We start from the raw sequence: 25,118 nt of genomic DNA, 5'->3' as shown, positions 1-25,118 counted from the left end.
GTGGAACCTCTGTTCCATGATTGAACTGGAGTGAAGTTGATTGAGCCACCTGTATTCCTGGACTTTCATGCCTTGGGTAGAGCCTCTGCCCTATGAGCAGGAGCTAAGTGGAGGAAGGGAGCCCCCATGCCTTTTGACTGCACTCAGCAGGAATTTAGCCTCTTCAGCTCAGAGTTGGAAGGGATGAGAAATGCGACCGGCCTGTCTCTCCAGGTGAGGTATGATAATTGTTGGTTGGGTGCCGAGGAGAGGGAGCCCATCTTTCTTGGCCACACCCACCTGGAGTGAAACTTCCATCAAGCCGAGTGGGAAAATGGGGAAGGAGGGAGTGGGTTGGAGCTCAAAAGCCACAGACTCTTACTGTTCTTATCAAGTTTGAGTGAATTTTCTTGAATGAATGCTCCTTCATTTGCTTGGACAATTTCTAGACATTTAAAATGGTGGTTCTTTCCATCATTTTCACCAGCTTTGCTTGTGTGCCAGGGTGTAGGTCCACGGAGCTCGCTCTACTGTCCTAGAAGTGGACTTCACATCTTGGCCATATTTTTTTTTAATAATGCAAGATACTTCAACATGTTTAAAGGCTGAGTCAGGAGAAAGGGAGGGGCTGAAGACAGAGGAGTGAGAGAGGTAACTGATGTATCAAGATTCCAGGTGAGGTAGTGGTGAATAAGACACATAACACTGGTAGAAGAAATAGTCAACATGAAAAAGAGCACCTCTTCCACTGTGTCGGGAGGGAACGAGTGAGGACAGGATGGGTAGGGATGGTCAAGTTTGTAAACAGTTTGTTGCAAACAGTTGAGGATGTTGCTGTCTGTTATCTTCTATTTTCATTGCAGTGGAGGTAAGATGACAGTGAGTGTGAGGGTGATGTAGAGGGGTGGGAAGGCTGAGGAGAGTGGGGATTTGGCAAACTGCTGCGGAAATTTGGGCTAGAACTTCATATTTTCTCTGACTTCAAAGGGAGATGCTCAGAATTATGTGTGTGAGTACATCTTTTAATGTCTCATGAAATAACAGATGAATTTCTGGTCCTGGATGTTTGTTGAGCTGGCCACAAGATCAACTCCCCTGGAATTTTATTCCAAGGCAAATGTCCGCTTATAAATGTCTCCTGGTCAGGCATGGTGGCTCACATCTCTAATCCCAACACTTTGGAAGGCTGAGTCTGGCAAATCATGCTAAGTCAGGAGTTCAAGACCAGCCTGGCCAACATGGTAAAACCCCATCTCTACTAAAAATACAAAAATTAGCCGGGCATGGTGGCGCACACCTGTAGTCCCAGCTACTCGGGAGACTGAGGCAGGAGAATCGCTTGAACCCGGAAGGCAGAGGTTGCAGTGACCCAAGATTGCACCACTGCACTCCAGCCTCGGCGACAAAGTAAGACTCTCTCTTCCAAAAGAAAAGAAAAAAAGAAGAAATGTCTCTATGCCTCCTTTTTTTTTCCAGAAAGTGGAATCTTGGGAGTTCTGCTCCCCCTCCTTCCTGCTACAGCTGTCAGGAAGCTCAGGGGCACAAGGAGCCCCAAACTCTCTGAGGCGCCTGCTCACATACATTCCCTTGGCTTCCTTCCTCTCGGAGCTCTTTGTTCTGCTTTCTCCCCCACAGGACTGGTTCGACCCTCTGTTTTAACCTTTAAGGAGAATGGGGGAGGGACCTGCCATTTATAGCTTAGGGCTGAAGAGTTCAGGCTGCAGGGACTCAGATGGCCTGTGGGCCCAGGTCCCCGCTGCTGCCGTGTGTCCCTGTAAGCCTCTGGCTCCTCATCTACAGCACAGGCATGACCACAGCTCCTACTTCACAGGCAGTTGTGGGAAATAAACGAGGCCATTCATGTAAAGCGTTTGGAGCCACAGCCGCATCTCAGTGAGTGCCACCTGATGCTAATGAGTACGGTCATCGTGCAATCTTCTCTGCACCTCATAATCGGGAGGGAGGAATTCTCTCAAAGTCTCACAGTGGTCCTGGGCTGTAGATGCCGGCTCGTCCATTTTACAGATGGGAAAAGTGAAGTCGAGCAATGGAGTGACCGGCTTTGATGGTCCCACGTTAGGGGAGTGTCAGCGCTGGGATTTGGTTCCAGTGTGTGTCTGTCTGTGTGTGCTACATCCGCTGTCCACCACAGTGCCTCTCTGGGCCAACAGGGTCGAATCAGGTGGGACCTCCAATGCTAAACAGCTTTATATGGGCGGACACATGCACTGGGGATTTCTCTGCGCCTGTCCTCTCATCTCTCAGATGAGGTGAGCAGGCCAGCTCCGTGGTTCTCCAGGCTGGCTGGACGTCAAGGCCGCCTGAGACTGGTTAAAGACACAGCTTCCCGGGCCCCATCCCCGTGCTATTGAACCAGACCCTGAAGGCTGGACTCCAGGAATCTGCGTTTCTAGGAGCCCATGTTGTGATTTTGATGTAGCCAGTCTGGCCTTCCAAAACCTCTGGGTGAAATGTGAAGCAAGCCTGTTCAGGCAGGACACCTCTTCCCTCCAGGGCATGAGACGGTGTCCTCCAGGGAGGCTGCGCTTGCTGTGCGCTCACTGTTCTGCCATTCTCAGTGGGGATCCAAGGAAAAGCTCGATTTGGCCAGTGTGGCTTCTACAAACTCAGCAGAATAAACAGGGAAAGTTTCACACATAAATTCCTCATTCACACTTATTTTCTCATTCATTCATGCATTTCCTGGCATTACTTTCACCCACTCCTTCCCTCACTCACATTTATTCATTCCTTTTTACGCTCACATTCACTCTCTTTTGTGTCAGGCAGAATGCTGTCCCAAAACGCATGGTAAACTCCATGGGAAACTGATGGTAAACTCATGAGGACCTAATTTACAGAGGTGGGTGGCATTAGAGGACCCTCAAGGGATGGGCAGAGATGGAGGAACTGTATCCGCCAAAAATCATTACCACCCCAAGCCCTGTTGGGCCAAGGTGCAATGGCAGTTAAAAGAAAGTGACAAGAGTCACAGCCACGGAAGAGGATCTGCCCACGGGAGCTGATGGCCCAAGTTAGGGGAGCCTCACGACACCTAAAGCACAACCCAGCAGGTAGGGAGGCATAGGAATAAATACCCGAAAGCTCTCGCTCTGACCTCCGCCCGTCGGGTGTCGGTGTCTCTCACTTGCAGGACAAGGAGTCCAGATGATGCAATCAGCAAGGGTCAGTCTCCTGAAGCACAGAGCGGGACAGGCATGGATGGGGAGTGGATTTAGAGGGGCAGGTGGGGAGTAACGAAGAGAGCCCCCCACCATTAGCTCCAGAGCTGCCCTTGCTCCTGCTTGGGTCTGGCCCAGCCACCTGTCCTCCATCAAGATCTTCAATGTGGGCACACGCTACGTGGTAACCAAAGCATGGTCCCAACCAGAGCCACACAGTCTACTACCTCGTGAGCACCCCGCCACGCCCCACTCCATCCACCTCTGCCAGCATGGTGAGAGCAAACAACCTCAGAGGCTGCACTGGAGGCAGCTCTCACCTCTCAGCTCACAGCCAGCAGGTAGGGAGGGTCACAAACACCCAGATGGGTTGGCTGGGCTGTCCCAGGTGGGCTGGGGGTGTAGTGGTGGCCACTCTCTGGGCCCTGAGGTGGGAGAGACCTGCGGGGGGTAGAATCAGATTCCATCACTCCTGCTCTCCCACCTGTCAGCCACTCAGTCTTGACCCAGCAGCCGAATGGCTCCCAATGCCACCTGTTCTGCAGGTCTAAGAGCTTGGCCCTGGCACCCAAGGCCAGCCAGCTGCTCCACGACAGTGACCCCCTGTCCGACTGGTCCCCTCATCTTTCTCACGGCTCTGTGCCTTCGCTGGTGCAGCTCCCCCATCTAGACTGCCTTCCTCTGTCCCCTCTGTCAGCAGGTAACCGTCACTGGTCACACAGACAGCTGCCCTGAGAGACCCACCCTTGAATCACTCTTCTCCCCTCCTCACCCCAACACAGGTGTCACACTGGCAGCCTCTGTCTCCACCCACAACCGTGTCCCTCCTGCCCTCCCCACTCCCAGGGCCCAGCACTGGCTCCATGGTGTGGTCCAGGAAGCCCTCCCCACCCTCTCCTTCCTCCCAGGCAGGTTGCCACGCCCTGGGCTCCAGCTCTTCCAGTTCTGGCCCATGTGTGGCTCTCTTGGCCCGAGTCTCTCCTCCCCAGCCCAGGACAGTGACCTGCACATTCCGGGTGCTGGCTGAATAAAGGGATCCATTTCCACAGCATCTGGCCTGCGCCTGGGCTTGCTAGCACAGGTATTGTTCCTGCTGGCAGGACTGCTGAGGAGTGGGACAGGTGGGAAATGAAGTGCAGGAAGGACAGTTGTTGTCACGGTTGTCATTTATTGTCGATTGTCGGACACCTATGCACAGTCATGGTGCCATCTGCTTCCCATGTGTGGCTCACTTCATCTTCACCACAGCTCCATGGGGTGGGCATTCATGCCACCGGTTTATGGATGAGTAAGCAGAGAGCGGCCCCAGGCCAGGCGGCCAGGATGAGACAGAGCCAGAACTGAAAGCAGGGTCTACCTGCCTGTCCTCAGCTCCGCCACTGGAGAGGTGGAGGTCCCAAGGCAAGGCACTACCCAGATGGCCGTGTCCTGGTGGCTCCTTTTCTGTTACCTCCAGACTGGCAGCCTCCCCTGGAGGTGGACTCTGACTTGTGACTCCCCCATGTCCCACTCCTCAGAGCAGAGTCAGAGGCCGCTGGAGGTGTGACCCCGGCCCATGGCAGGCCCTGCAGCCAGGGGTGTCTTGGTTGGAGCCAGCCCGGCCGTACCCACCAGCTCGGAGCCCAGATGGACACGTGGACGCCTCCACAGGGCATGCCTTCTGGGACACAAACCTGTGTGTGTGTGCATGCACACAGCCGGTGCCACCTTCACGCTCATCACAGAGCACCAGGCCCAGTTTACAAAGCACATCCCCGTCGAGGTAGCTCTCACTTGCACAGCGCCCACTGTGCACCAGGCCTCGGTCTGGGCACTCCCCACCCACTTTCTAAAGTGCATCCCCCAGAGAGCAGGCTGGGTGAGCCAGTGCTCTATGGGTATGAGGCCGGTGATGGACAGGGACATGTCTGAGGGCACAAAGGACCATGTAAGGGAGTTGGGGGAGTTTAACCTACGGCTCCTACCTCCCAGTCAAGGGCTCCTTCCACCAGAGCACGCTGACTGCTGACTCATGTCCATAATGAAATGTATGTACGAAATGCCTATTTCCTCACATATAAATGTGTGCCTGGACCTATGCACCTGTGCACATGTTCCTAACACATGCCATCAGTGGGATTAACAACACATCTTTACACAGAGGAGCGAATCGCTAGCTCCCTTCATGGTTCCCCTCGGTGCTGCCAGTGTTTCCCTCACTGGACTGGCCGTGTCTTGAGAACAAGAATGCCCCAGCCCCCAGCACAGGGTGCACACTACATTAACCCGGTAGTCACTACACATGGCTGTTGAATGAACAACTAAATGTCTGAGTGAGTCGAGTATCTGACAGACTGGGATGCCGTGTGGAGCCTGCGACAAGCCCCATCTGTGAATCAAAGCATGAGCTTCTAGCACTTTGGAGCAAAAGCCATGCTCTCTTCAAATAACCGCTCACCTTTTGAGAGGCGGCACCTGGCACCTGACGATTAATTCAGCAAAGTTAAACTACTGACTCCTCGTAGAGTACGAGCACCTAACCGTGGGACCCCAAGTGACCATGCAACCTGAGCTGCCCACCCTGGGCCTGTGCCACGTGCTCCATCAAACCATAAAGTCAGGCAGGCAGTGACGATGCTTCATCTCCAAAGGGCAGTGGCCACAGATCAGACCGGAGTGGGTCCCGCAGGCACGAGTGAGTCACGGGAGGCTCACCTCCCCATCACGCCTTCTCCTGCCTCATTGCTTGCTCTCCCTCAACTCACACTGAGGGCCTTGTGCAGCCTTCCCAACAACCAGCTCCCCAAATAAGGAAAAAAGCCCGGGAGCATGGCTTGCAGATGACCGTATGATAAGCAGGAAGTAGCTGGAGGCCGAGCTGTGGTGCAACAGCCCCACTCAGGTGTGACCCGGTCGGGAAGAAAGGAAGGGAAATCCTCCTGGAGTCAAAACTCAGCAGCCTGCATGTGATTGATCTCTGTTCAGAAAGCGACCCAGCCAGGGGCACTGATCAGTACAGATTGTGTCTGTCAGATAGTCAGAGACTGCGAAGGAACAAGATTAGATAACTGATAGCAATAATGACAATGTAATAAAATCCTTAGAGTACTTATTATGTGCAGGGCACAGTTCTAATTGCTTTGCCTGCATATATGTGAGGAGCACGTGGACAGATCTCTCAGGATGGGTTGTGTGGGAATATTTGTGTCCCATGTGAGTGCTCATCAAAAGAAGCACGATTACCCAGCCTGTGGAAATCAGTCAACCTCTTCTTCAGACACCCAGTGCTTGTTCAATGAGCCAATGAACAAAATTATCATAGAAGAAGGGATGGATGTTATGCACCAGTTCAACATTGATTTACCTTCACTTAGGTTGCCTTGGCTACCAACACTGCTGAGTGCCCAGTCTCTCAACAGCAGAAACCCCAATATGTCACCATTCTCTAGAGAGACCAGCAAGTCTTTGAATGACAGGGATATTACATTGAATCCCCTCCATCATGGAACTGGCATTAATTTATTCTCATTGAATAATCACATATTCTGGAATGTATTTGCCTTCCCTTCCTACAGTGTGTCTACCAGCACCATCATCCTTCAATTTTCTAATTACTTTATACACCTTATAAACCATTGCAATATCCCATGCAATATATTTTTCTGATCAAGGAACACATTTCAGAGTGAAAGAGATAAGATAATGGTCTCATGACTATGGGGTTCTCTGTTCATATCACATAGACAATCACCTATAAACAATTGCTCTTACTGAAAGGTAGAATGGCCTATGGACTATATGGTTATGGTGACAATTAGGAAATAGTTTGTGAGATCTGAATGCCATTCTATAGAATTCAGCATATTCTCTGCATTAGCAACCCATATATGCTGCTATTTCTCCCATAAACAGAATATTGTATATCAAGAAACCAAAGAATGGAAATGGGAGGTTTCCTGACACCACTTCGCTCAGTAAAACTTGCAAAAACTTTGATTTATAGGAAGTTAAGCCTTCCATCTGGCCATTTAGAGTTCCTCATGCCATGGAAACAATGGACAAAAAAGGGGGAGAGTGAGGTTCCTATGTTGGCTTGGATGAGTTATCTTAATTATTGGGGGAAATGTGGAGTCTGCTATACAACAGGATGGGGAGAACATTTTCTGGAACCTAGGAGATTCACTGCGTGACCCTAGTTCTGCCATGTCCGATGGCAAAAGTTCATGCAGATTATAACGACTCAATAAAGATGGGACTTCTGAAAGCTCAGATTCCACATAATCATTGTGGAGACAACTTCTGGGGTCCCTTAGGGGCATAATACACAACTTGAACAAGGTATATTCAAGATTATTGGGCCTGTGGAGCAGGCTCAATGTACCTTTTATGTGAGTCCTGGGAAATCACCCAGGTGCTTTCATTCTCACCATGTCCAGTGATAAAAGTTAGCTGAAGAATACAGTAGCCATACGCATACAGGACCACAAAGAGCCTCACCTTATCAAGAAAATAACCACGACCAGCTAAGGTACTTGTTAAAGTAAGGGGAACACACGGATTCAATAGAGAGAAAGGGAAGTCAGAAACACCAGCACTGGTCTCTGGACAAGTTGTAATAAGGACTACAAGCAGTTTCCTTATTTCCTTCTTTGCTGTGTGTGTGTGTGTGTGCGCGCGCGCGTGTGTATTTGTATATATGCATATACATACATTACTTCCATTCTCTTTCTTCATCTTCACACCATTGTAGAATATAATGTGTGAGTAGTGGTTCAACGCACAATTTAGTTCATAGCTTGCAGCATATCTAGACGAGATCGCAAGGTAACTAGAAGAGGAAAGGATATCACCCCAAATTCTTGGACTTAGAGCTGGAGATAACAGAGGATCAGTTTCAAGATAACATCCTTTTCAAGAAAGAGTGAATAGTGATTGCATATACTTTAGTAGCATCATGTTGGAACAAGACATTTTAAAAAGTGTTAATTTAGGGAGAAGTTTGCTATCTATTTTGTCTTCATAAAGGGCTGCTCTCTACTAAGTACTTCTTGTTTCCTTTATTCATATTCTATCCTGTTTTATTCAGTCAAGACAAAATATTGCTCTAGGGCATTCATTCTCAACGGAGGTGATATCATCCCCAAGCAAGTGAAAGTTTGTCCTTCACGAGAATAAAGTCTTTGCTATTGGAATAGCTCGCGGCCCTCTAAAGCTCAGTCTTACTTGACAAAATCTTATTCCTTAGTATATAGTTTGTCTTGCTGGATTTTCTTGGGTATCACATTAACAGCACTGATACTGAATTTATTGAAGATATGCTAAATGTATGCAAGATCAGTGATATAGAGCCATGTTGAGTAAATGATTCTGATTGGCGGACTTTCAATTACTCATTCTTAAAGTCCTGTTGCAAGAGTTGACCTGCTACCTATTGTCTGCCGTTACCTGATTTATGTTTGATCCTCAATGTTTTTGTCTGTTACTCAAGTTTTGAGAAATGTAAATAGGGTAAATTTAATTGTACAAAAATCACTCAGTTCATCACTAATTGTGTTAAGTACTGAACAGAAAGAATGTCAACAATACGTGAATGACTATCTGCAGCTAGCTATGTTAAAAAGTTATTTTATTTTTAAAAACTTTAATTTTTATGGATGCATAGTAAGTGTATATATTTATGAGATACAGGAGATATTTTGATACAGGCATGCAATGTGAAATAGGGACATCAGAGAGAATGGAGTAACCATCCCCTCAAGCATCTATCCTTTGAGTTACAAACAATTCAATTACACTTTTAGTTATTTTTAAATGGGCAATTAAGTTATTACTGACTGTGGTCACCTTGCTATACTATCAAATAGTAGATCTTATTTAAAAGTTATTTTTTTTCTAACAAGCAAAAGTTAAAAGTTACATTTACTATCAATAATTTTTAAGAAATAAATTTTTAAACTGTTACATATTTTCTGGAAAAATAAAACTTGGGATAACTTACAAAAATTTAGCTTATAATGCTATTATTATTATATAGTTATGCAAGTTGCTAATATACATATATAATTTGATACATTAAAATCTATATAGGTAAATAAATTATATTTTAAGTTGCTCAGCAGATACAGTTATAAAATGAAATGTTAATAGTTTTTTATATTTCTAAATTAATTAAAACTTGTTTAGTTATTCTTAACCCTGTATTGAATAAAAAGAGTAACTTTTACACTTACTCTTTCTAGCTATAAAGTGCAAATATGCAAACAGTTATTAAATACATAATATACCTGTGATATTAACATTTCAGGGAGCAATCATGAAAAATAGGTGAACTGCTCTAGTGCATTTGTCTACCTCTAGCAAATGGTGGAATAATCTGGAATGTCTTGGAATTTAATTAATGACATACTGAAGGAAAGACTGAAAATTATGGGAGTTCATTCATTACAATGATGGCCTATAGGCTGATAAAGGTGGCAAAAACATGAATGAGTGTGTGTTCCCATTTCCTCTGCTGTTTCTTCTTCCCTGATCTGGTCACTTTCCACTTGCCTGGAACTAGACTTGTTCTCATTCTCCCTGCCTCACCTATGTTTAGTCCTTAAATCAAGAGAGTGAGGTGTCCGGCACTGTTCTAGGTGCGAACTACTGAGTGGTGAAGAAGGTCCCTGCTCTCCTAAATCTCATATTTTAGAGAAAGGATGACAGACACAACCAAATAAATGTATGAACAAGAGGCCGGGCACGGTGGCTCACACCTGTAATCCCAGCAGTTTGGGAGGCCGAGGTGGGCAGACCACAAGGTCAGGAGTTCAAGACCAGCCTGGCCAATATGATGAAACCCTGTCTCTACTAAAAAAACAAAAATTAGCCAGACATGGTGGTGGGCGCCTGTAATCCTAGCTATTCAGGAGGCTGAGGCAGGAGAATCTGCTTGAACCCAGGAGGCAGAAGTTGCAGTAAGTCGAGATTGCACCACTGCACTCCAGCCTGGGCAACAGAGTGAGATTCCGTCTCAAAAAAAAAAAGAACGAAATCATTTCACAAAGTCAAAAGTACTTTGAAAATAATTGAAGGAGAAAAGGACAAAGGTAGTGTCATGGGGTGAAGATGGAGAACAAGATGAAATCGTTTAGTCAGGGAAGGATTCTCCATGGAGGTGAGAGTTGAGGTGAGCCTGAATGACAAGAAGTCATCAGTCATTTCATGAGGACGCAGAGGCGTGGCATCCCAGGGTAGAGATGAGCTTGGTGTATTCAAGGGACTTCAGAAAGAAGTCCAACTGGAGGCAGCAAGAGGAGGGACTCGTATTAGAGAAGGTAGGAAAGAAGGTCCGGAGTAAGACGGCATCAGCCATGGAAGGCATTTAGCTCTTATTCAGGTACAGTGAAAAGCCATTGGAGGGTTTTGAGCTGGAAGTGACATGATCTGAATTTTGTCTTTTAAAGCTTACTCTGTCTGATGTGTGGAGAGTGGGTTATAGTGGGGGCAAAACCGGAAACAAGAAGGCCAGCTAGGAGGCTAGTTATGAGACCAGTTAGACAGTCCAGGCAAGAGATCATGATATCTTGGGCTAGGATAGTGATTGTGGAGAAAGATACGTGGATGGATTTGGAATAGATTTCCACCTGGGCAGCACTATCAATCAACTTGATCTAATTGAAATGTATAGATGCTCCGTCCAATAACAGCAGAATACACATTCTTCTCAAGCTGACGTGGAACATGCACCAAGAAACGCTGTATTCTGGGCTATAAAACACACCTTAACAAATTCAAAAGGCTGAGCGTGGTGATCACACTGGTAATCCCAGCACTTTCAGGAGGCCGAGGCAGGAGGATCGCTTGAGGCCAGGAGTTCAAGACTAGCCTGGGCAATATAGCAAGACCCTGTCTCAACAAAAAAAATTAAAAATAAAAAATTAGCTGGGCAGGGTGGTGCACACTTTTAGTCCTAGCTACTCAGGAGACTGAAGCAGGAGGATCCCTTGAGCCCAAGATTTCGGGGCTGCAGTGAGCTATGATTGCATCACTGCATTCCAGCATGAGTGACAGATTGAGATCCTGTCTCAAAAAGAAAAAAAACCCACAAATTTAGAAGAATAGAAATCATACAAAGTATGCTCTCAGATCACAATAGAAACAAAATGAAAACCAGTAACAGAAACACGTCTGAGAAATCCCCAAATATTTGAAAATTAAACCACAAATTTCTAAATAACATATAGGTCAAAGAAGAAATCTCAAGATAAATTTTTAAATATTTCAAATTAAATGAAAATAAAACTGCAATTTGTTAAAATTTTTGGGATAACAGAAAATCCCAAACAGTCTGCGGGGGTGGGCACCACTCCTGGACCTAATGAGAATATATATAGCAAGGTAACAGGGTACAAGGTCAATACACAAAAAATCAGTTGCTTTCCTATATACCAGCAATGAACAATTAGAATTTCAAATTTTAGGAACGCAATACTATTTTCAACAGCAGGAAAACAATGAAATACTTAGGAATAAATATAATAAAATATGTACTGGCTGCAAATCTAGAAAACTACAAAACACAGATTAAAGAAATCAAAGAAATCTAAATAAAGGGAGAGCCATTCCATGTTTATGACAAAGAGGACTCAATACTTTCAGGACATCAGTTCTTTTCAGCTTAATGTATATGTTCAATATCATTTCAGTCAAAATCTCAGCAAGCTATATGGTAGATGTAGATGAAATGATTCTTAAGTTTATATGGAAAAGCAAAAGACCTAGCAAAACCAAAATGATACTGAAGACAGTGTGGTTGAGTGCGGAAAAAGACAAACTCTTTTTGCTCTGCTCTCACAGAACAATCAGCACAGGTTTCTGTGACCAGATGTGTGGGAGTACACACACTAAATGAGCAATTAGGTTTTGTAGTGGACACCAGCTGAATGTCCTCTAATTTTGTGTAATTTTGATACTAACTAGCCGGAGATGGCATCAGATACCACACGTTGAGAGCTGTCTCCAAGATTGTCATGTCCTCTCCCCATTCCCACCTCCGCCTTCAGATGTGACTCCAAAGCTCCAGGTTATTTTACCAGTATTTTTGACAAACTTGGCCATAAATTGGGTTTCCACAACTGCCTCACTGAGTTCCATGAATTTGTTAGAGTAGCTCAAAGAATTCAAGGAAACACTTATCTATGTTTGTTAGATTTTTTTTTTAGTTAAACAATCATTTTATTGCTTCCGTACCTAGATGATTCATGTAACCAGTGCAGAGGCTGTGGATGACTCATATTTCCAATTCAGAGGAAGGACTCGCTTGGTGTTATAATATCGGGCCAAATGATGAATCTGGCTCTCTGTCAGAATCTGATAGAATTTAGCATCCTTTCTCTGATTCGTGAGGGTGTCAGGCCCTTCTTGGCCAGTTTGTCAATCTGCTCCTTCACGTCATTGGAAGTCAACTTCAGCCACCAGGAGCATGCATGCGACCCACAATGAAAGTGGTCAGGCAGCAAAAGGATGTTGGATTATTATAAGGAATATTACAAGGGATGTAGATGAAAAGATGCATGCGGCAAGGCCTGTGGGAAGGGGCACAGTGCTTCATACCTTCTCCCAGTGTGCCACCCTCCAGGAGCCTCCGCCTGTGTTGCTATCCGGAATCACCCCAAGTTCTGGCCTTTTGGGTTGTTATGGAGGCTTTATTACATAGGCATGCTTGATTAAATCATTGGTCATTGGTGATCAGCTGAACCTTCAGGCCCTTCTCCCCTCCCCTGATGTTGGGGAGTGGGGCTGAAAGTCCCAACTCTCTAATTCTGCCTTGGTCCTTTTGGGGACCAATTCCCAATCCTGAAGCTACCTAGGTGCTGTTGGCCAACAGCTAACTCATTAACATATAAAAATACATCACTTTGGAGATTTTAAGGATTTTAGAAATTGTATGTCAGGAAATGGGGAAGACCAAGTATACATTTTATAACAATCACCGTGGTGCTAAAGAAAGAACGCACACAGAGATCAATAGAACAGAGTGAAATACAGTTTGAGGTAAAGCCAACAGAACTTGTTGTTGTAAATATGAATTGAGGAAAGAAAAGGAATCAAGGACCATCTGTAAGAGACGGGAGAACGATCAGGTTAGAGAATGTAAAATGTCTTTCCAACTTTGAAGTTTTAATCAAGGGTTGTAGGGTCTATGATTCTTTGAGATGCCCCCCGTATCCCTCCTAACACTACAGCTATTCCCGGGGCTGAGGTCTCCCTAATTACTGGCCCCACACCTCCAAGCTCAGCCCCCTTCTCACTTCCCTTTCCTCTTCTATGGGGGGGTGTTGGGGGCTCTGCCAGTGAGAGCCAATGAGCAGGGTTAATGCTGCCTCTAGTCTTGGTTTTAAGAGGCTTCAAGCTTTGTGTGCCAAAGATCCCATTACCCTACAAAGAGAAAAGAAGATGAAGAAAGAGAGATGGGAGAGGGAAGGAAAAGGAAAAATGAGTGAGTGACCTGTCGGCATGTGGGGAGGGGAGCAGGCCACAATGGGACACAGGAGCCACCTGGGGCACAGAGCATCCAGCACTGCTGGCCTCTGCCCGTGGCCTCAGCAAGATCCCCTCCTTATCTGCAGCTGTAGGAGAGCAAAGAGCCTATTATCGGGAGACATGTCCTCTGTAGGACTATGGCTTACATCTGGTCAGAGTGGGAGGATGGATGAAGAGGAATGGATGCATTTAGAGAAGTGGTTCTAAACCTTTTATTGAGTCTAAGACCTGTCTAAGAATGTGATGAAAGCTATGGCCTGCACACTCTCCCCAGAAGAATGCCACTAAACATATTGTGTCTACAATTCAGCATCTTTGTGAATGCTCTGGAATCCTCCAGGATCCATGAACCTATGTGTCCAATTTAAAGAATATTTAGGAGATACAAATCAACATGATTAGTGATGGACTGTATGTGATGGTTGACAGAGTGGGTCAGAGAGGAAGCCTGGGTTTAACAGCTGAGGTAGTTGAGCGGATGATGGAACATTCACTGAGACCGAAACACCCAAAGAGGAACAGGTTTCTGGGGAAAATACGGAATTCAGTTTTGGACCTGCCAAATTTTAAGTGTCTGGAATGTCCAAGGGGAGATTTCCAGGAGGCAGTTGGACATATGGATATGAAGTGCAGGAAAGAAATGTCGGCTGGAGTGATAGACTTGGGAACCACAACATGTAGATGGTTATTAAAGCTATAGGAATAGGTGAGGTTGTCCACCAAGACCGAGCAGAATGAGAAAAGAAAAGGGCTGGACATAACCTTATCAAACAAAATCATTTACCAAAAGGGCCGAGAAAGAGGGGCCCACAAAACGAACTGAGAAGTAGTGGCTAAAAGTAAAGTCAGGAGAACTCGATATCATAGAAACCAAGGGCAAATCTCCTTCCAAATGGAGGGGAGAGGTGAACAGTGCCAAATGTTACTCAGACAAGGCCTGAAAACCATCCACCAGATTTAGCAACAAGACCGCTGGTGGTGAGCACTGTCCATGGAGTGGTGGGGGAAGATGGCAAATGGCAGTGGCTTACAAAAGACAAAGTGGAAGGTAAAATACAGTGGGTGAAGAGGTGACAGATGGAAAAAGGATAAAAAGCGAACCAGAGATGAAGAATTACTGACAATAATGCAAACAACATTTATCTGCCTATCTATCTATCTATCTATGTGAAATTTCTCTCGTTGCCCAGGCTGGAGTACAATGGTGCAATCTCAGCTCACTGCAACCTCTGCCTTCAGGTTCAAGTGATTCTCCTGCATCAGCCTCCCAAGCTGCTGGGATTACAGGCTTGTACCACCACACCCAGCTAATTTTTTGTATTAAGTAGAGATGGAGTTGCACCATGTTGGTTAGGCTGGTCTGGAATTCCTGACCTCGAGTGATCCACCCACCTTGGCCTCCCAAAGTGCTGGGATTACAGGCATGAGCCACCACCCCAGCTGTAAACATTTTTTTTTTTTTTTTTAGAGACGGAGTGTCACTTTTGTTGCCCATGCTGGAGTGCAATGGCTCCATCTCGGCTCACCTCAAACTCCGCCACCCACATTCGAGTGTGTAAGGCTGGTTGTGTTGCCGGGAGCTCGGACACACACCCTCCCCTCGCGGAGAGCTCAGACACACCCCTCCCCTCGGACACACCCCCCTCCCTCATGGGGCACTCAGACACACCCCCTCCCCTCACCGGGAGCTTGGACACACCTCCTTCCCTTGCCGGGAAAAAAGGCCCGCCAGGACCTACCTGCTTACCATTTTGTCCTATCTGGGCCCCACTCCCTGCCTACCATTTTGTCCTATCCGGGCCCCACTCCGTGCCTGCCATTTTGTCTTCCTGCTTACCATTTTGTCCTATCTGGGCCCCACTCCCTGCCTACCATTTTGTCCTACCTGGGCCCCACTCCGTGCCTGCCATTTTGTCTTCCTGCTTACCATTTTGTCCTATCTGGGCCCCACTCCCTGCCTACCATTTTGTCCTACCCGGGCCCCACTCCGTGCCTGCCATTTTGTCTTCCTGCTTACCATTTTGTCCTATCTGGGCCCCACTCCCTGCCTACCATTTTGTCCTATCTGGGCCCCACTCCCTGCCATTTTGTTCCATCCAGGCCCCACTCCCCGCCATTTTGCCCCACTCACCTTGGGCACAGCCAATCAAACGCCTCCACTCCCTATAAAACCCCACGTCTGAGAGGAGTCCGTGCGACTTCTCCGGCCCCTCCCGTCAGGCCACAGAACCTCGTCCGGGAGCCTGAATAAATTCCTTCGCATCGGATCTTTTCGTGCTGGCCTCAGTTTCTTCACTTTAAACTCGGCAAGAACGGACCTTACAGAGTGATTCTCCTGCCTCAGCCTCCCAAGTAGCTGAGATTACAGGCATGCGCCACCACACTCAGCTAATTTTCTATTTTTAGTGGAGACGGGGTTTCTCCGTGTTGGTCACGCTGGTCTCCAACTCCCTACCTCAGGTGATCTGCCCACCTTTGCCACCCAAAGTGCTGGGATTACAGGCGTGAGCCACCACGCCAGGCCACAAACAACATTTTTAAGCTACAGACAGTTCCTGGCTTACCATGGTTTGACTTATGATTTTTTAACTAAGAGGTGCAAAAGTGATATGCATTCAGTAGAAGCTATACTTTGAATTTTGATTTTTTTCCTGGACTAGTGATAGGTGGTACGATACTCCTAAGTGAGATGTTCCACACTTTACTATAAAATAGGCTTTGTGTTGGATGATTTTGCCTGACTGTATGCTAATATAAGTGTTCTGAACACGTTTAAGTTATGCTAGGCTAAGCTATGATGTTTGGTAGGTTTGGTGCATTAAATGCATTTTTGACTTATGATATTTTCAACTTACAAATGGGTTTATTAGGACATGACTCCATCAAAGTCAAGGAGCATCTGTATTTGCCCAAGACAGGGAGGAGATAGATAGGGTAGAAGCTGAAGAGTGGCAAGGAATTGAGTCAATGTTTTTATTTTTAAATACATTTATTGAGGTATAATTGCACCGCATAAAATTCACTTACTTTAAGTATACAATTAAATTAATTTTAGCAGGCTTACAGAGTCTTAAAATCATCACTACAATCCACTCTTGGAACGTCCTGACCACTCCCAAAACATCCCTTGTTGTCCCTCTCTATCACACCAGACAGCCATTAACCTACTTTCTGTCTATAGATTTGCCTTTTAGATAGGAGGATTTCATATAAATGACATCATACAGTATGTGTTGCTTTATGCTTTGTTTCTTTCACCAAGTGTAGTATTGTTGAGGCTGAGGTTTAATCATGTGTATCATATATCAGTACTTTATTGTTTTTAATTGCTGAATAGTTTTATTGAATGAATATACCATATCTTGCTTAACTGCACTCACTGGTTGTATGACAGCTGGGTTGTTCTCACCTTTTGGATATCACGAATAATGTTGTTATAACCACCCAAGTACAATTTGTGTGGACATATATTTCCATTTCTCTTGCTGGGTCACATGGTAAATTTAATACTGACTTTTTAGGACACAATGGCAATGGATTTTTTAAAAAAAATTCTAAAGACTTCAGGCCGGGCGTGGAGGCTCACGCTTGTAATCCCAGCACTTTGGGAGGCCGAGGCGGGCAGATCATGAGGTCTAGAGATTGAGACCATCCTGGCCAACATGGTTAAATCCCATCTCTACTAAAAATACAAAAAATTAGTTGGTTGTGGTGGCGCACACCTGTAGTCCCAGCTACTCGGGAGGCTGAGGCAGGATAATTGCTTGAACCCAGGAGGCGGAGTTTGCCATGAGCCGAGATCGCGCCACTGCACTCCAGCCTGGCTCCTGGCGACAGGGCAAGACTCTGTCTCAAAAAAAAAAAAAAAAAAGATTCTAGAGACTTGAACATGTTTGAAGGCCATGTCAGAGAAAGGAAAAGGTTGAAGATACAGAAGGGAGGAGAGAGAGAACTCAGAGATCAAGTTTCCTGTGACATTAGAAGGGAATGGGACACAGAATTCAGGTGGAAGGATTAGTCAACAAGAAAAGGAACACCTTTTCCCCCCGGAATAGGTGGGAAAGAGCAAAGAGTAGTCAGTTAGGGATGCTCAAGAATTTGTCAAGGAGCTACCATGAACATTTGGAGAACTGACCAGGAAACAAGATTGCCAGAGAGCACAGAAGGTCCAGTAGAAGTTGGGGAATGTAAGTTTTTAGTGGCTCCCGACTGAGCAATTTATGGGCCCAGGATTGACATAGAGAAGATGGAAGGTTGTTTTCATCTGCGGTTGGGGCTGTGATGGAAATCTCAGCTGTATTATGTCATGTCGTCCTTGGTTCCTGACTTTGCCTGGTTCTCCAGGCCTCTCACGGATACCACGGATTACTTGACATCACTTTCTCTTAGTCAGGATAGGTTGGCTTATGCTTTGAATAATAATATTTTATTTTACTTTACTTTTTTTGAGACAGGGTCTCATGCTGTCTCCCAGGCTGGAGTGCAGTGGTGTGATCATGACTCACAGCAGCCTTGACCTCCCCATGTTCAGGTGATCCTTCCACCTCAGCCTCCTAAGTAAGTAGCTGGTCCTGCAAGTGCACACCACCACGCCCATCTAATTTTTGTGTTTTTTGTAGAGACAGGGTTTTGTCACGTTGCCCAGGCCGGTCTTGAACTCTTGGGCTCAAGCCATCTGCCCATCTTGGCCTCCTAGAGTGCTGGGATTACAGACATAAGCCACTGGGCCTGGCCAATAACAGTTTAAAAGCCCAAATCTCAGTGACTTGACACACACAAGTTTATTTCTTGCTTATGCAAAATGTACTGCAGATCAGAACAGCTCCCTTCTAAGAGGTAACAAAGGTGTCCAGGCTAATGGAAGCTCCACCATCTTGTGGCTGTCTCATCCAGTACCCGAGGCCTTTATGAATTCCACAGGAGAGGAAGAGAGTGCAGGAGGGTTGAGCACCAGTTCTCTGGATCATTGGCCAGAGTTAGTCACATGGCCTCATTATCCTCTGCAGGACTGGGAAATTCAGCAAACAGTAATTGACTCTACCACATCTGTTAAGAATTGTATTTTCTGCTACAGTTAACCAGAGTCATTGCTATTGCTTTCATTCAAGAACCCTGACTAGTAAAGGATATGGGTGAGAATATTTAAAAATATATATCTTCCACAAAATCAAACACCGCATGTTCTCACTGATAGGCGGGTGTTGATCAATGAGAACACATGGACACAGGGAGGGGAGCACTATACACTGGGGTCTGTTGGGGGAAAATAGGGGAGGGACAGCGGGGGGTGGGGAGTTGGGGAGAGACAGCATGGGGAGAAACACCACATATAGGTAAAGGGGAGGAAGGCAGCAAATCACACTGCCACGTATGCACCTATGCAACAATCTTACATGTTCTTCACATGTACCCCCAAACCTAAAATGCAATAAAAAATATATATATATATATATCTTCCAATTTTTTTCTGCTTACAAAAGTGATATACACATGTTATAAAAATTTGAATGTGGCCAGGCACAGTGGCTCACACCTGTAATCCCAACATTTTGTGAGGCCGGGGTGGGCAGATCACTTGAGGTCTAGAGTTCAAGACCAGCCTGGCCAACATGGCGAAACCCGTCTTTACTGAAAATAGAAAAATTAGCCGGGCATGGTGGTGAGGGCCTGTAATGCCAGCCACTCAGAAGGCTGAGGCAGGAGAATCACTTGAACCTAGGAGGTGAAAGTTGCAGTGAGTTGAGATCACGCCACTGCACTCCAGCCTGAGCAACAGAGCAAGACTCTGTCTCACAAAAAAAAAAATCTGAACATTACATAAATATTCAAAGTAGAAAGTGAAAAGTCCCTCATAATCTCACACTCCCAAGATAACTATATGTTTGACATATATCTGGTATATATTTTGTATATAATGACATACAGTTATGTATTACTGTATTACATATGTTATATATATATATAACTATATATTTGGTATATATTTTTCTTTATATCCTACTAATAGGAAATACATTTTTATCAAAAATAGGATCACACTATAGCTACTGTTTTCCAATTTCCTTTTTCACTTAATACTATACTTTGACACCTTTCAAAGGTATGTAGATGTGTAATTTTCTTATTCCTTTATTTTTATTTTAAAATAATTTTTAATTATCCAAATAATATAGAAATAGGTTCTCCTCAAAATTTTTAAAAGCTTTAGTTCGGGCATGATGGCTCACACCTGTAATCCCACCACTTTGGAGGCTGAGGCAGCTGGATCACAAGGTTAGGAGTTCAACACCAGCCTGACCAACATGGGAAACCCCGTCTCTACTGAAAATACAAAAATTAACCGGGCATGGGTGGCACGCGCCTGTAATCCCAGCTACTCAGGAGGCTGAGGCAGGAGAATTGCTTGAAGCCGAGGAGGTTGCAGTGAGCAGAGATCGAACCACTGCACTCCAGCCTGGCGACAGAGCAAGACTCTGTCTCAAAAAAAAAAAAAAAAAAAAAAAAAACTTTAAGATTAAGCTAAAATTCTTTTGGACCATAACTCAATTCAAATTTTTTATCTGCCTTTAGCATGCATTTGAATAACTGCACTGTATTCCTCCATCATACAGATACAATTTATTTGCAGAATTCCCTATTTTTTAACATTTGTGAAAGTTTTATTACTGACAACACAGGTTACAAAAATCATGATTTATATTTGTATAACTTTATATACAAAGATGACGATGTAATCATACAAAGATATACATGGTGATTTCTTCTGGTGATATTTTTGGTACTTTATCTTCATTTTCTTCTATGTGCTTTTCTTTTTCTTTCCTCTTTTTAATTTTTGTGGGTAAATAGCAGGTGTATATATTTATGTATATGATGTTTTGTTACAGACATGCAATGAGAAATTAGTACATTATGGAGAATGGTTTATCCACCCCCTCAGGCATTTATCCTCTGAGTCACAAGCAATCCAATTACACTCTTAGTCATTTTAAAATGTGCATATATTATTGACTGTAGTCACCACCTTGTGCTATCAAATAAGTAGGTCTTACTCATCCTTTCTAACTACTTTTTTTATACTCATTCTTTCTAACTATGTTTTTTGTACCCATTAACCTCCCCTGCATTTTCCCCTCACCACTGCCCTTCCCAGCCTCTGGTAACCATCCTTCTACTCTGTATGTCCATGAATTGAATTGTTTTGATTTTTAGATCCCACAAATAAGTGAGAACGTGCAATGTTTGTCTTTCTGTGCCTGGTTTATTTCACTTAACAATGATCTCTAGTTCCATCCATGTTGTTGCAAATGATAGGATCTCATTCTTTTCTATGGTTGAATAGTATTCCATTGTGCGTATGTGCCACATTTTCTTTATCCACTCATCTGTCGATGGACACTTAGGTCGCTTCCAAATTTTAGCTATTATGAACAGAGCTGCAATAAACACAGGAGTGCAGATATCTCTTCAATAAGATTATTTCTTTTCTTTTGGATATATACCCAGAGTGGGATTGCTGGATCATATGATAGCTCAATTTTTATTTACATTCTCAATAAATTGGGAATGGAAATTAGTATGAGGGTTCCCTTTTCTCCACATCCTCACTAGCCTTGGTTACTGCCTGTTTTTTACCCGCCTTTTTAACTGGGGTGAAATGATATCTCATTGTTGTTTTGATTTGCATTTCTCTGGTAATCACCTTTTCATATACCTGTTTGCCACCAGTATGTCTTCTTTTGAGAACTGTCTATTCAAATCTTTTGCCCATTTTTTGAGCTCCTTATATATTCTGGTATTTATTTATTTATTTATTTATTTATTTATTTATTGACACAGAGTTTTGCTCTTGTCACTCAGGCTGGAATGCAATGGCACAATCTCAGCTCATTGTAAACTCTATACAGGCATGCACCACCACGCCCGGCTAATTTTGTATTTTTTGTAGAAACGAGGTCTCACCATGTTGGCCATGCTGGTCTCAAACTCCTGACCTCACATGATCCACCTACCTCAGCCTCCCAAAGTGCTGGGATTACAGGTGTGAGCCACTGTGCCCGGCTATACTCTGGTTATTAATCCCTTGGCAGATGGTAGTTTGCAAATATTTTCTGGCATTCTGTGGATTGCCTCTTCACTTTGTTGACTGTATCCTTCGCTGTGCAGCTTTTTAACTTGATGTGATCCCATTTGCCCATTTTTGCTTTGGTTGCCTGTGCTTGTGTTTTGTTCTGCTGAAGAATTTCTTGCCCAGCTGAGTGTCCTGGAGATCTTCTCCAAAGTTTTCTTGTAGTAGTTTCATAGTTTGAGTTTCTAGTTTTAAGTCTTTCATCCATTTTGATTTGATTTTTGTATATGGCAAGAGATAGGGGTCTACTTTCATTATTCTGCATATGGATATCCAGTTTTCCCAGAACCATTTATTGAAGAAACTGTCTTTTCCCCAGTATATGTTCTCAGCACCTTTGTCAAAAATGAGTTTACTGCAGGACGCGGTGGCTCACTCCTGTAATCCCAGAACTTTGTGAGGCTGAGGCAACATGGTGAAACTCCTTCTCTACTAAAACTACAAAAATTAGCCAGGTGTGGTAGTGCACACCTGTAATCTCATCTATTCAGGAGGCTGAGGCAGGAGAATCGCTTGAACCCGGGAGGCAGAGGTTGCAGTGAACTCCAGCCTGGGCGACAGAGCGAGACTCTGTCCCAAAAAACAAAAACATGAGATCACTGTAGACGTGTGGATTTGTTTCTGGGCTCTCCATTCTGTTCCACTGGTTTATGTTTCTGTTGCTACACCAGTACTGTGCTGTTTTGGTTACTACAAGCTATGTAGAAGAAGTCAGGTAATGTGATTCCGCCAGTTTTGTTGTTTTTGCTCAGCATAACCTTGGCTAGTCTGGGTCTTTTGTGGTTCCATATAAATTTTAGGACTGTTTTTTTGTAGTTCTGTGAAGAATGTCATTGGCATTTTGATAGGGATTGCATTGAATCTGTAGATTGCTTTGGATAGTATGTAGACATTTTAACAATATTGATTCTTGCAATGCATGAATATGGAATATTTTTCCATTTTTTGATGTTCTCTTTGATTTCATTATCAGTGTATTATAGTTTCCATTATAGAGATCTTTCACTTCTTGTTCATTCCTAGGTGCTTAATTTCATGTGTGGCTATTGTAAATGAGATTACTTTTTTCCTTTTTCACATTGTTCACTGTTGGCATTTAGAAATGTTACTGATTTGTTAAAAAAAAAAAAAGAAAAAGAAAAAAACAAACAAACAAAAAAGAAATGTTACTGATTTGTGTATGCTGATTTTGTGTTCTGCAACACTATCGAATTTGTTTATCAGTTCTAATAGTTTTCTTGTGAAGTCTTTAGGTTTTTCCAAATATAAGATGATATCATTTGCAAACAAGGATAATTTGACTTTTTTCTTTCCAATTTGGGAAGTCAGGTAACGTGATTCCTCCAGTTTCGTTCTTTTTGCTTAGGATATGTTTGGCTATTCTGGGTCTTTTGTGGTCTCGGTCTTTATATCTTTCTCTTATCTCCTCTGATCTTTATTATTTATTTTCTTCATTAATTTGGGGTTTGCTTTGCTCTTGCTTTTCTAGATTATTTTCAAATAGTCTGGTATGTTATGTTTCCATTATCATTTGTTTCAAGAATTTTTTTAATTTCCTTCTTAATTTCTTCATTGACCCACTGGTTATTCAGGAGCATATTTGTTTAATTTCCATATATTTTTACAGTTCCAAAATTCCTCTTGTTATTAATTTCTAGTTTTATTCCATTGTGGTCAGAGAAGATGCTTGATATTATTTCAATTTTTTTGAAAATTTTAAGGCTTGTTTTGTCACCTATCATATGATCTATCTTTGAGAATGATGCATGTGCTGAGGAAAAGAAGGTGTATTCTGCAGCCATTGGATGAAATGTTCTGTAAATATCTATTAGATTCATTTAGCCTATAGTGCAGATTCAGTCTGATGTTTCTTTGTTGATTTTCTGTTTGGAAGATCTGCCCAATACTGAAAATAGGGTGTTGAAGTCTCCAGCTATTATATCAGGGCCTATCTCTCTCTTAGGTCTAATAATATTTGTTTTATATATCTGGGTACTCTAGTTCTGGGTGCGTATGTACTTAAAATTATCATATTCTCTCTCTCTCTCTTTTTCTTTTTTGAGACGGAGTTTCGCTGTTGTTGCCCAGGCTGGAGTGCAATGTTGCAATCTCGGCTCACTGCAACCTCCTCCGCCTCCCGGGTTCAAGCGATTCTCCTGCCTCAGCCTCCTGAGTAGCTGGGACTACAGGCGCCACCACCATGCCTGGCTAATTTTGTATTTTTAGTAGAGACAGGATTTCTCCATGTTGGTCAGATTTGTCTCAAACTCCGGACCTCAGGTGATTCGTCCACCTCGGCCTCCCAAAATGCTGGGATTACGGGCATGAGCCACCACACTTGGCCAAATTATCACATTCTTTTACTGAATTGACCCCTTTATCATTATATAGTGACCTTTTTAGTCTCTTCTTACAGTTTTGGTCTTGAAATCTATTTTGTCTAATGTAAGTATAGCTACTGCTGCTCTTTGTTTAAAAAAAAATCTATTCTCTACTGAAAAGAGTCAGGGCTCTTTGGAAAAATGACTGATTCCAGGGCTGTGGTAGTTAAAATACAAGATCGATGTAGAGCATCTTATGGTACCAGAAATCAAAGAAGTACTCAAGGTAAAATGGAGATATGCCAAAGGACACAGGAGTTTGGAGGGCTTCCTACTGGTCAAATAAATATAGGGTATTTGAACATCAGAATAAAGAAAAATATTTATTAATGTGTTATAACCCATTGAGTAAAACAGACAACTGCTGTGGTTTGGATATGGTTTGTTTGTCCCCACCAAAACTCATGTTGAAGTTTGATCCTTGCTGTGGCAGTGCTGGAAGGTGAGACCTAGTGGGAGGTGTTTGTGTTTATGGGGGCAGATTCCTCATAAATCGCTTGGTACTGTTATGGAGGTAGTGAGTTCTCACTCTGGCAAGACTGAGTTAGTTCTCACAGGTATGGATTAATACCCCCAAGAGTGGGTTGTTATAAAGCCAGGACACCCCTTCAGATTTTGTCTCTTTGCATGTGTCCACCTCCTCTTTGACCTTCTCTGCCATGTTATGATACAGCACAAAAACCCTTATCAGAAGCCAGGGCTATGCCATGGAACTTCCAGCCTGCAGAACCATGAACTAAGTAAACCTCCTATCTTTATAAATTACCCAGCAGCCTCAAGGATTCTCTTATAGCAACGCAAAATGAAATAAGTCAACAAGTCAACAACCATGAGTTCATGAGGCTATAAATAAACAAATGTAGAATACAGGAAAGTGATCCCTTACATTGGAAAGTTAACAATGCATGTCAAAAGAATGCATTTGAAAATTTCTGGCTGGGTGCA

Source organism: Aotus nancymaae, unplaced genomic scaffold (assembly GCF_030222135.1).
Source record: "Aotus nancymaae isolate 86718 unplaced genomic scaffold, 86718_ANA_hifiasm-v0.15.2.pri h1tg000058l, whole genome shotgun sequence".
In the NCBI taxonomy this organism is placed as follows: domain Eukaryota; kingdom Metazoa; phylum Chordata; class Mammalia; order Primates; family Aotidae; genus Aotus; species Aotus nancymaae.
Note: the sequence above shows the minus strand (reverse complement) of the source record.